Consider the following 13,336-nt stretch of genomic DNA (forward strand, 5'->3'; position numbering starts at 1 on the left):
CATAGAGAGGGGAATACAGCACTGTTACCCTGAAACTGTAACAGACATTATTATTAACTTAATTGTATTACAATAGCACCTAAAGGCCCCACCCAAGAGAGTGACCACATTGTGCTAGGTGCTGTACATACCTGTGCTGAGAGACAGACAGTCCCTGCCCTGAAGAGTTTATAATCTCTATAGGTGAAATATTCAAAAGCCGTAAACATGGTTTAGGAGCCTAACAATGTTGACTTTCAAAAGTGGAATTTTCTGGGTATCTATTGTGAAATAACTTTGGTTTAAAAGAGAACTGAATAAATTCATGGTGGTTATGTCCATTAATGGCTATTAGCCAGGATGGGTAAGGAATGGTGTCCCGAGCCTCTGTCAGAGGATAGAAATGGATGACAGGAGAGAGATCACTTGATCATTGACTGTTAGGTCCACTCCCTCTGGGGCACTTGGCATTGGCCACTGTCGGTAGACATATACTGGGCTAGATGGACCTTTGGTCTGACCCGGTACAGCCGTTCTTATGTTCTTATGTCATCTCAGTCTAGTTCCCAGTGAACATCTCAGACAACAATGGCATTAACTAGCATACTTGGCAACTGGATGTCTCTCTAAAAGAAATGCTACAGCTTAAACAGAAGTGAGGGGCTTGATGCAGAAATTACGGGGTGAAGTTCTACGCCCTATGTTATACAGGAGAGCAGTCTCACTCTAGATGATCACAATGGTCCCTTCTAGCCTGAAAATCTATTAGTCTTGTTGGTAGCTTCTGAGAAGTGAAGACATGGAGTCTGAACAGTCCCCCAACCCCAGATCAGCATGAAGCACTGCCACTGCATGTGTTGTGGCTGGTCGGTGGACAACAGGATTCAATTTCTATGACAATTTTAATGAGGCCAATGTGGCAAACACAAGCATTAAATTCTCACACATGCTCATTATTTACGACACATAACAAACTACCTCAAAAGAATGTTATTAAGGTTGCAAAGCCAAGCACTCAAGTTAAGAAATGTCAGAATTAAGGTTACCTGACCAACACTCACCACTCAGTAATATTAAAACTAGACTGGACAGAATGCTAGTAAATGTACAGCTGGGAACAATTCTGGATGATCTTTTCAATCGCTAGATGGGAATGAAAACTTATTTTACTGAATGTTGTTTTTCTTCATCAGGCACATTGGTTAGGCTTGTAGAGTTACTTACGGGTGTTGGGGTGTGAATACTGGTTTGTTATTGTAGGGCTGCTTATGGAAGTTGAACTTCAAGATCATCTCAGAGATCAGAGCTGGAGTAAATAAGTGGAACTCTCAGAACCCTTTGGGGTAAAATCAACTATTGTGTAAGTCACTCTTCAGGCGTAATGCAGTCAGAAAACAGCTATAAGTGGCTGCAAGTGATAAGATAGTGCAGCTTGCACTGATTTGGCATTCAGCGTGTGTGCAAAATAAGAAAAGCAGTTAACAGGAAAGCGTAGCAGGAAGCAGATCCCCTTCCCATATTTTCGTACACTCTCATGTTAGTTGTTTTGCGTGCTGTGCTGCTCCTTTTTCATTGGCATATAAGTTACACCTGTTTTGCATACCTACTGAACACTGAATAGGTGGAATTAACCTTGCTTTCCCACTTACATCCTAACCAATAGAGCTGGTCAGGAATTTTTCATCTTTTTTTTTTCCATGCAAAATGCAAAATCGAAACTTTTTGTGGGAAAATATCAATTTTGCCCCAAATTTTCAACTTACAACCAGGAAAATCAAAATGAAACATTTCAGATCAACATTAATCTGCATCCAGCTGAGCTACCTCAGTGACATATTGGAGTTTTTCATTGGGTGCCCCCATCATCCCTTATGGGCCAGGTTCCTAACTGAACTACCTCTCCCATGATACACTGCAGTTTGTGCTCTGGCTATGCAGACGCAGTGCCTCGTGGGAGCTGTAGTCTAGCTGGGGAATGCACAGAATGGAAATTACTATTTTCAATCAGCTTTACTAAGCAGTTTATAGGTGGGGCCAGATCCTTAGCTGATATAAATTGGCATAGCCTATTGAAGACAATGGGGCTACACTGATTTACACCAGTTTAGGATCTGTCTCCTGAGGTGTAGCTTTTACTACTGTACATTGCTGCTGAATTTGGCCCTGTGGTTCTGTGAAAGGTTAGTTTTACTTACTTTTATTTGCTTGTAGGACAGTAGCAGTCCTGTAGATTTACCTATACCCTTAACCCACAATCCCATGATCCTGAGGTTAATGTAGAGGTACAGATTATGCTAAATTTGGCTTTCTATAGTGCACTGTATGATTTATCATTTCCCTTGGATCATGCTGTGTGTCCCAGCACTGCTATTCCATTTTTGCATATGTTACATAATTAAAGAGAAGATTTTTGCTTCTGTAAAGCACAACACTGTGCTGGTTCAATTAGGGCAAAATTATATTAATACAGACTCAGCAATTTGGTTTGTTTTGTGTAACATCTAACTCCCGGGGAAAATAAATCCCAAAGAAAACCATATCACCAGACTGGCTAGGCTGAAGAGGCAAACTATTTTAATACAAAATAATTAATCTATATCCAGGGATGGTGTGTGAATTTTACCTTCATTTAAAGAAGATATTTAAGTCACTCTTCAGGCGTAATGCAGTCAGAAAACAGCTATAAGTGGCTGCAAGTGATAAGATAGTGCAGCTTGCACTGATTTGGCATTCAGCGTGTGTGCAAAATAAGAAAAGCAGCTAACAGGAAAGTGTAGCAGGAATATATACATGTTTAATATATACATGGACAATTTAATATAATTAGGTAAAATTTCCTAATGAGAGAACCTCTATTATATATGAACAACTGATATTTTGCAAGTGACTTTTATATTTTCTTTTAGATTTTCATTGATCCTTTAATAGCTTTATACATAGAGAATTTCTCTCAAGACTATCTTATTATTTCCTGCTTAGTAGCTTATGAGGTTTCAACTCTGTGGTCCAAATTAAGCCCTAGTGTAAACAGCTGCAATTCCATTGAATTCAGACTTGCACCAGATCTGAATTTGATTCAATGGCTGAATTTTATTTAGGCCCCAATTCTACTCCTATTGAAGCCAGAGGCAAAACTCCCATTTATTAACATGGAAGCAGGATCAGTCCCATGCATTTTAATGAGGCCAAGATTTTCAAAACTGGGTGCCTGCAGGTTGGCTCCAAATACCAAAGGTTGTAACAGTACTGTAAAGAAAAAAATATAACCAAGCATTTTAAGAAGGATATAAACCCTCCTATTCCAGGGCTTAAGCCAATTTCTAATCATTAGGGGTCCAGAAGAAACTTTCCCTAGTATCAGGTTATCCCATAACTGTCAACTGTGGAATTCCTTGTACCTCATCTGAAACAATGGATACTGGCCAGGACGACAGGATACTGGAGTAGATGGATGGCTGATTTAATCTAGCATGGCAATTCCTCTAGTCCTCTGTTCCTATTTATACATGTAAGCAGAGTCAGGATGAGCTCTACCCTGACATCTGGTGGTGAATTGGGGTGAGTTGTGGAAAAGAACTTCAGGGGTTGATCTTGTTTGCAAGGCACACCCACCCCATCTAGCATGAGCCCAAATGGTCACTTTGGCTGCTGTGCGATCCCCAGTTTCTCTGTTATTGGGGAATAAAGTGTTGTTACCCTGATTATGTGAATCAAGGACAATGAAACTGTTTTATGACAGAGGGACTCGCCATCAACTAAGTAGCATTCGCTAGACAAGGGACATGGGTTCCAAAACCCAGTGAAGGGAGAGAGGGTGGGGACAGGTATTTGTACCTGATGGTATGGGCCATTTTGAGGGCCTGAAATACCAATTGCACCTCCTCCTCTCTCTACTGTAGAATATCAGAGCTAATTTTAATTCCATTAGGAGTCTAGTTACAGGCTGCTGAGCTGAATTCACTTTCGGCCAATGCTGCACCAGCACTGAGGCTCCCCTACTACAAGCTGAAATCACTAAAGAGCTAAAATTACTAAGAGCTGAAATCACTGAGTGCTGTGGGGGGCCCTGAAGATATGTTGCTGAGCAGTTGGCAAAGCAGCATAGTTTGCAGAATGACTGAAGTGCCTCGCGGGACAGCTGGTGGAGCGGAGCAGTTCACGGAACAGCTGGAGCGGCTCACGGGACGGCTGGTGGAGTGGAGCGGCTGGTGGAGTGGCTCATGGTGAAGGCTGCAGCAGAACCCCATGGAGAGGCAGGGCAGTCGGCCTTGGACCATGTAAGGTGCCCCTTAACACTGCTGTGCCCTTCCCCCCACCCTCCGGGCTGGGAGGTAAAACTCTGCAGATAAACTTTTGAACTCTGGGGCTGCACTGACCAGGGACAGAGACTTTTGGGTTGTTGGACTTTTGGGTGGTTTTTGGATTGCTGGACTCAAGAGAATTTTGGAGTGTTGGACTTTTGGGACTTTGGTTGATTTTTTGGGTTGCTGGACTTAAGACCCTGAGGGGAAAAGGATACTGCCAAACTTACTTGGGGGTAGGGGGTGTCTTTTGCTCATGGTTTGTGTTATGAATTCTGTTTGAGGTGTTTCCCCAACATAATGCCGCATTGTTTCCCTCCTTTATTAAAAGGATTTTGCTACACTCAGACTCTGTGCTTGTGAGAGGGGAAGTATTGCCTCTTAGAGGCACCCGGGGGGTGATATGTAATTGTCTCAGGTCACTGGATGGGGGCTCAAGCCAGTTTTGCATTGAGTTATTGAAATGGAACTCCTAGATACTGAACCCGGCCCTTGTTGCTGCCAGCTCAGACGGGCAGAAGGGTTACATACATAATTATCTTTGTTTAGTGCCATTATTATTTTATCACATTTATGATGTTCTCTTCATATGGTTTAACCCAGTAGTAGATATTCTTGCATAAAGAAATTTGGATGTGTATTAATTTAAATTCTATTCTTTATTTGTAATTATTAAATTTCTGTCTATATTTTTCTTATCCTCACTCTATCGTCATGATAGAATAGAGGCAATACATGCAAAACAAGCTCTGTCAGATATGAAAAATGCTAAATAGCTTTTGAATGACGAGATAATTAAGAAGGGCCCGATTCTGCTCTTGCTTACGCCGGTGTAAATCCAAAGTAACACTGCTGAAATCTATGGAGTTACACCAGTGTAAAACAAATATAAGTAAAATCAGAATCAAGCCAAGGGAAACTGCTATGGTAGATTTAACCATTTTTGAATATTTTTTTCCTTACTGCTGTTTAATTCCTTAGGGCTGGTCTACACTGGGGGGGGGGCGGGGGAATCGATCTAAGATATGCAACTTCAGCTATGCTATTCGCGTAGCTGAAGTCGAAGCATCTTAGTTCGACTTACCTGGCTGTCCTCACGGTGGTGAGTTGACTGCCGTGGCGCAAATGTCGATGTTGCTTACTCCTCCTGCCGAGGTGGAGTAAGGGCGTTGATTCACGGATCGATTTATCACGTCTAGATGAGACATGATAAATTGATCCCTGATAGATCTATTACTACCCGCCGTTCCTGCGGGTAATATAGACGTACCCTAAGCAACGTGGGAATGAAAACTTACTTTACTGAATGTTGTTTTTCTTTATCAGGCACATTTGTTTAGGCTTGTAGAGTTACTCGCGGGTGTTGGGCTGTGGATACTGGTTTGTTATTGTAGGGCTGCTTATGGAAGTTGAACTTCGCACACACTGGGAAAGATCCTCAGTTGGTGTAAATTGGCGTAGTTCCTATTGACATCAATGGGGCTGTGCTGATTTACATCAGCCGAAGTTTCGGGCCTTTGTTGTAAGATTGCGTTAGGATGTTCTGCTGTCCGCACTGATTGCTAAAACGCAATGGGTGGGACCGCTGGTTTGTTGTGGGCGTGCTGTCCTGGGCTACTGGCAATGGTTCAGTTGGAGAAGGGTGGGGGGCTTTGTTTTTGTTTTTAATAAAAGCAATGAAACATCTGGTGTTTTATAACCAAATATAGAGAATTAAATTAGCAACAGACCCAAATCTAAACCTTTTATCCAGCCGTTTCCCTTGGTTTTAGTCTTTCAGACAAAATGGCACTTGGTTCTTAATCAGCCCTGATTGAGGATTTCATTTTGCCACCCAAATCAGCCTTTTTTCCAATACAAAAATTAAAAGGTGACCTGTTCCATCCATCACTAAATTGTACACCAGGCAATTTGGAGCCTTCACTACAATGAAATCTGCCCTTTAACCAAGAAACATGTGCCTGTGAGACAGCCATTCTGCAAGCAAAGCAGGAAATTCCATATTACCAACTGTAAGCATTCAGAAATCCTGTGTTACAACCCAAAAATCATGTGACTGGCTTAAAACTCATGAGTTTTATTTTGGTTTTATGGGTTCTTTTTATTTGTCCTGGATGAGCCCTTGGGGTTCATGTTTTCAAGCTTTTCTCTGCAACCATGAGGGCTAGAAACGTGTCTTTTATAAATGAAAGCTGAGATGCTCACCCAATCACCTGAATTCAGGAGATGGAGCTTTGAGAAAAACACCACGGGTGCAATCCTGGATTCGCTGAGTTCAATGGGAGTCTTGCCATTCACTTCAATGGGGCCAGGACTTCCTTGACAAGTATCACAAGTCCTTTGATGTTATCTGGAGATCTGGCAACCCAAGAATTGCACAGAACCATCAAACACTCGTGGAGTGATGTCCTGATAATGCATTACAACATTTGCCTTGCAATGTTGCACTGTAACAATGTCTCACGGTCACATGCTGATGCAATTACCTGCCACTCATCCCACAGGGCAATTCCAGATGTCATGTGGATATACCATGGCTTGCTCTGAATCCAATTAACCCTTTCATCCCACCACCCCTCTCCTCACTCATGAGTGGGGCAGGAAGGGCTCCCGCCTGCTCCAGCCCATTTGCTCAATGGGCTGCTTTGTTTGTTTCAAGCAGAGCAAGAAGAGCTCTAATCAAACATCTAGAAATGTCATGCAGGGCCCCAAAGAGCTTCACATGATTACAGCCACCAGTCTGATGTTACTGCTTTAAACAGCTATAGTTAACAGGCCTGATCTTCAGTCCGTTTGCAGGGGTGCACATGAAATAATGGATCAAGCCCAATATGTGAATTATTTTGGCTATGGAGAAAAAATAAAGTCGACCAGGTAGGTAATGTGTCGTTACATTTGAGACCCATTAGCTATAGCATTGATGTGCTCAAATTCATATTAGGTGACGTCTTGGGCCCACTGAAGTCACTTGACAAAACTCGCATTGACACCAATGGAGCTGCGTTGATTTACACCAGCTGAGGATCTGGCCCTCTTACATTTTTTAAGGCTCTGTAACGTGTAAAGCACTGAACTGCAACCCTGAGTTATACCAGAGATGGGTTTGTTTCAGAAGGATTCAGATCAGACAGATATATAGGGAACATCTGTTTTTCCCTTATGGAATATTTGAGCGTAGGGAGATATCCTTGGATGAGAAGATTATAGGCTCAAGGGGGTTTAGTAGTCAGTGATGGAAAAGATCTATTAGATCATCCAGTTCATTGCCCTGCAAAGACAAGATGCAGTGCCCCAACAGAGAGCGTATCAGACATTAAAACAACACTCAAATGTTCGTTACACACTGAAACGAATATATCACTCTTTTGCTAGTTCCGTGTGAAATTTCAGAAAATACCCAAACTCTATGAAGTTAAACAGCATAGTCCAAATGATAGGGTATTGGCCTGGAAGTCAGGAGATCTGAGTTCTGCATCTGCCACTGACTGGCTCTGTGACCTTGGGCAAGTCACTCCATCACTGAGTGTCAATCTGTAATGTGGGAATAATTATACAAACCTTCCTGTGTAAAGTGCCTTGAGATCTATGGATGAAATATGTTATCTATGAGCATTGCTGCAGACTAGGCTAACCTGGAAATCAAAATCCCACCACTTAATCATTATTAATTGTTAGTAAAAAACAAAATGATCAGACACATAGAAAAACACAGCATATTGGGGAAGAATCAACATGGCGTTTGCAAAGGGAAAACATGCCTCACCAATCAACTGGAATTCTCTGAGGCAGTGAACAAGCATGTGGACAAGAATGATCCAGTTGATGCAGTGGACTTGGACTTTCAGAAAGCTTTTGACAAAGCCTCTTAAGCAAACTATCTATATCTGCAAAGGCTCTGTACTGGGACCTGTGCTGTTCGACGTATTCATAAATGATCTGGAAAAGGGGGTGAGCAGTGAGGTGGCAACATTTGGAGATGGTACAAAATTACTCAAGATGGTTAAGCCCAAAGCTGGCTGTGATGAGTAACAAAGGAATCTCACTAAACTGGGTGACTGGTCCAGAAAATGGCAGATGAAATTCAGTGTTGATAAATGCAAAGTAGTGCACATTAGAAAAAATAATCCCAACTATACATACAAAATGATGGCGTCTAAATTAGCTGTTGCCATTCAAGAAAGATTTTGGAGTCACCATGGATCGTTCCCTGCTCAATGTGCAGTGGCAGTCAAAAAAGCTAACAATATTAGGAACCATTAGGAAAGGGATAGATAATAAAACAGAAAATATACTAACACCACTATATAAATCCATTGTGATAGACCCAGGCCAGTTGGGAACAGCAGAGTAGTAGAAGGGAGATATACTGGCCACTAGATAAGCAGTTTTCTGTTCCCTGAGTGACCAGAGCAGGGGCTGCTCCAGGCTAATGAGAACACCTGACTCCAATTAACCTGCTAAGAGACAGGTGAGGCTGTTAAGCACCTGACTCTAATTAAGGCCCCTCTGATGCTATAAAAGGGGTCTCTCCAGTAAGGTCAAAGAGAGCCAGGGAGCCAGAGGAGAGGAAGTGTGTGCGAGAAGCTGACAGTGAGTAGCATACTGCTGGAGGACTGAGGAGTACAAACGTTATCAGACAGCATGAGGAAGGTCCGGTGGTGAGGACAAAGAAGGTGTTGTGAGGAGGCCATGGGGAAGTAGCCCAGGGAGTTGTAGCTGTTGCGCAACTGTACCAGGAGGCACTGTAGACAGCTGCAGTCCACAGGGCCCTGGGCTGGAACCCGGCATAGAGGGTGGGCCTGGGTTCCTCCCAAACCTCCCAACTTCTGATCAAACAGAGGAGGAATTAACCTGGACTGTGGCTTCTACCAGAGGGGAAGGTCTCTGGGCTGTTTCTCAACCCATAGCGTGAACCTGTGAGGCGAGCAAATCTGCCAATAAGTGCAGGACCCACCAAGGTAGAGGAGGAACTTTGTCACACCATGGTATGCCCACTCCTTGAATACTGCAATTCTGGTTGCATTATCTGAAAAAAGGTATATTAGAATTGGAAAATGTACCAAGAAGGTGCAGAAAATAATTAGGAGCATGGAAGAGCTTCCATACAAGGAAAGATTAAAAAGACCGGGACTGTTCAGTTTAGAAAAGAGACGACTAAGAGGGGATATGCTAGAGGTCTATACAATCATTAACGGTGTGGAGAAAGAGACTAAGGAAGTGTTATTTACCCCTTCACATAGCACAAGAGCTAGGGGTCACTGAATAAATTAATAGGCAGCAGGTTTAAAACAGACATAAGGAAGTACTTCTTCACACAACACATGGTCAACCTATGGAACTCATTGCCAGGGGATATTGTGAAGGCCAAAAGTATAACCGGGTTCAAAGAAGAGTTAGATAAGTACATGGAGAATAGGTCCATCAATGGCTATTAGCCAAAATGCTCAGGGACACAACCCCATGCTCTGGGTTTCCCTAAACCTCCAACTGCCAGAAGCTGGGAGTGGACAACAGGGAATGGATCACTCGAAATTGCCCTGTTCTGTTCTTTCACTCTGAAGCACCTGCCACTGGCCACTGTCGGAACACAAGGAACTGGGCTAGATGGACCATTGGTCTGACCCAGTATGACCGTTCTTATGTTCTTATCATTGTTATTTGAACTGTGTTATTGTCGAAAGGCTGCAATCAGAACTGGGGCCCCACTGCACTAAGCACTGAACAAATACATACGGAGACAAGATCCCTTCTCAACGAGCTATTTTCCCCTCTTATTCCCTTTTCCTGTTACTCCTGCACGGATACCTACCACAAGAGTGAATCAAATCCGAAACAAGATGCAACAAGCATGGGAGGGAATGAGGAAGGAAGACAAGAATAAGGAAGTAAAGATCACATGGCTGCATCCGGTAGCTATTGCACAGCAAAATGGCTCCAAATCCTGTGAAAGAGCCTGCACATATCAATGAATACATAAAATTAGCGACACACTCAGTTTCCACAGGCTGAGTAGGGAAGTCTCAGATTTTAGCAATTAAATTCCCCAAAGATTCTATCTGCACTGAGCATGCTCCAGCCCAAGGCTAAATAGGATTTTACTTGCATTTGCAGGTCTGGGTTGCTGTGGGTTGCGCCAGGTCCAGGTTTTGGGCATTTGAGCAGGGAGACTGTCTCTCCTGTGCCCTCTGTGAACCCCTGGTGACACAGGCAGAGTCGGGGAAGAAGTTGCCTGATTTGAATGCAGAAGGGAATAAAGCTAGACCTGATGGTGGGCAGAGGGAGTAGGTTGGGGCAAGGAGTCTGCTGGAGGGGAAGAAACTGGGACTGGAGGCTGGCAGTGGGGAGGGAAACTGTAACAGGAGTTTGGGGTGGAGAAAAAACCAAGCCTGGGAGCTAAGGCAGAGACTGAGACCCCCCTGTGAGATTGGCACTGGCTGGGTAAGGAGACTGGGACTGGGCATTTGGGAAGGAGCCTGGGACTGTATGAGCAAAGTGCCTGGGACTGGGATCTGGAGAGGGAAACGGAGTGAGCAGAATTTGAGCCAGTATATTGGGGGGAGGAACTGAGTCTGGATCAGGAGCTGGGGGATACTTGGATTGAGAACCAGGGAGCGAAGGAAGGAGGTGGGGAGAGGAGAGAAGATGGGGCAAGAAGCTGAAGTATGAGGGGAGAACTGGGATGGGCTGGGCAGAGACTGAGACAGGGCACCAGGGAATGGGGCACTGGCTGAGGAGCCTGGGGAAGGAGATTAAGACTGGGAGCTAGTGGGGATGATAAGGAAAGGTGGGTGACTGGAGGCCAGGGTTGGGGAGACAGTGCAGAAGTGTGTCACAGGGCAGCCTACCCCTTTAAGGGCCAGGAGGCCTGGTCAGTCAGCCCTGTTCAGTCAGCTCCTCCCCACTACACCGGCACTGGGTGCTGAGGAAAGCTCGGCAGCTGAGGCTGCCTGGGGAGGACAGCAGCCAGTGCCCTAACCACTGGACTGTGAGACACTCTGATGTGTGGCTCTCTCCATCTCTCCTGGGGGAGCTGCTCCACTGCGGTTAAATAATGAAATCTGCCTGGGGCCTGCGAGCGCGAGACAGCATGACCCCATAGCCCAGTGGTTAGGGGCACTCACCTGGGAAGTGGGAAACCCAAGCTCACATCCCTTCTTCTCGTCGGGTTAGGGGGAATTGAGCCAGGGCGTCCCAAATCCCAGCTGAGCGCCCTAACCGCTGGACTGAAGGTTATAAAGGAGGCTTCTCCCTCCCAGCCAGCGGTTTGGCACTAGGCATTCACAGCCACTGTTCTTGCAAGAAAGGGCTTAGGCCAGGGAGGGGGCCTGGCCCACCCACTTTTCACAGCCCCCTTCCCCGGGTGCCTCCCTGCAGACCACATTTAGGTATCTAATTCCTGAGAGGGCTGAGCTGAGCATACACCCTTCTCCTCAGCATCTGCGAGTGGCTAGCTTAGGTGGCTCCCCGCCTAGCAGGCTGGCCCGTGTGGATCCCTTTCCCAGGTGCCTATCGCATCCTGTTCGTGCTCTAGCCCAAGAGCTGAGCGTTCCATTGGCTGGCTGGGCACTTGAGAGTGAGACCTGAGTTCCTTTGTGAATCTGGGCCTGAATGCTTTCCAGGAGTGCCAAGCGCCCTCAACTCACATGGACTTTAATGGGCACGGAGGGTGCTCAGCACATCTTGGAAGCGCTCAGCACCTTGCAGGTTCAGGCCCTCATGAGTTAAACAAGCAGCAGTCTCATGGAGATAGGCCCTACTGAAGAATTGACAATCTAAGGGCAGAGTCTGATCTCCTTTACCAGTCAGAGCCAGTGGAATTTTTCCTGATTTGCTTCAGTCTAAGCTATTATTATTTATATTGCAGGAGTGCCTAGAGGCAGGGCTGGATTTACACCTTACGCGCCCCTAGGCACAACATCTTCAGCACCCTCCCCTACCTACAGCTGACCTTCCAGTGCCTGGGAAGGCACGAGACCCTCCGGCACGCATGGCGCTCCCAGCCCGAGCTGGGGAGCGACCCACCTGCCCCAGGCGAGGCGCAAGGCGGGAACTGTACCTCTCCCTGATGGGTGTCTTCCATCCGTTCCAGCCCGGCGCGGCAGCTGCTCTCCACCTCTGCCCGTGCAAGTGAATGGGGCACTGGCCACGCCCCTCCCTCTCTCTCTCCGGCATGGGGTGGAAGCAGCGAGGTGGCCAAGATTGGGAGGGGCTGGGACACTCCCAGCATGTTCAGTAGCTGCCCCACCTGGCCGTGGCTCACAGCACCCCCAGGTGGGCTGACTCGGACACTCACCTTCCTCCAGCCCAGCCGCCTGCAGGGGAGCAGTATGTATTAACTTTTTAACTTTTAATCCACTTTAAACTTTTAGGTGCCCCTAGAACGCCGGCACCCCTTGCATATGCCTACTGTGCCTAATTGGAAATCTGGCTGTCTGGAGATCAGAACTGATCAGGGACCCATTATGTCAGGCGTTGTGCAAACACACCTCTTACATTCTAAATAGACAACGGGCATCATTGTCCCCAGTTTAGAAATGGAAAACTGAGGAAAACTGCGAGATTAAGTGACTTGCCCTTGGCCACACAGGAAGTCCTTGGCAGAGCTAGGAACTGACTAAGATTTCTTGCATCCCAGTCCAGTACCTCACCCAAGAGCATCCTTACTCTCTAAGGCCTGGTCTACACTAAGAAGGGGGGTCGAACTAGGGTACGCAAATTCAGCTACGTGAATAGCGTAGCTGAATTTGAAGTACCCTAGTTCGAACTACTCACCCATCCAGACGCCACGGGATCGAAGTCCATGGCTCCAAGGTCGACTCCGCCACCGCCGTTTGCAGTGGTGGAGTACCGGAGTCGACCGGAGCACGCGGGGAGTTCGAACTATCGCGTCTAGATTAGACGCAATAGTTCGAACTCTGAGAAGTCGAACTCTCTGCGTCGACCCGACAGGTAAGTGTAGACTAGCCCTAAGGCCCTGACTCAGTGAAGACTTAAACGCACATTTAACTTCAGGCATGTGAGTAGCACAACTGAGGTCTCAAATGCACAGAGCTAAC

Source organism: Mauremys reevesii, linkage group 1 (assembly GCF_016161935.1).
Source record: "Mauremys reevesii isolate NIE-2019 linkage group 1, ASM1616193v1, whole genome shotgun sequence".
Taxonomy (NCBI): Eukaryota; Metazoa; Chordata; order Testudines; family Geoemydidae; genus Mauremys; species Mauremys reevesii.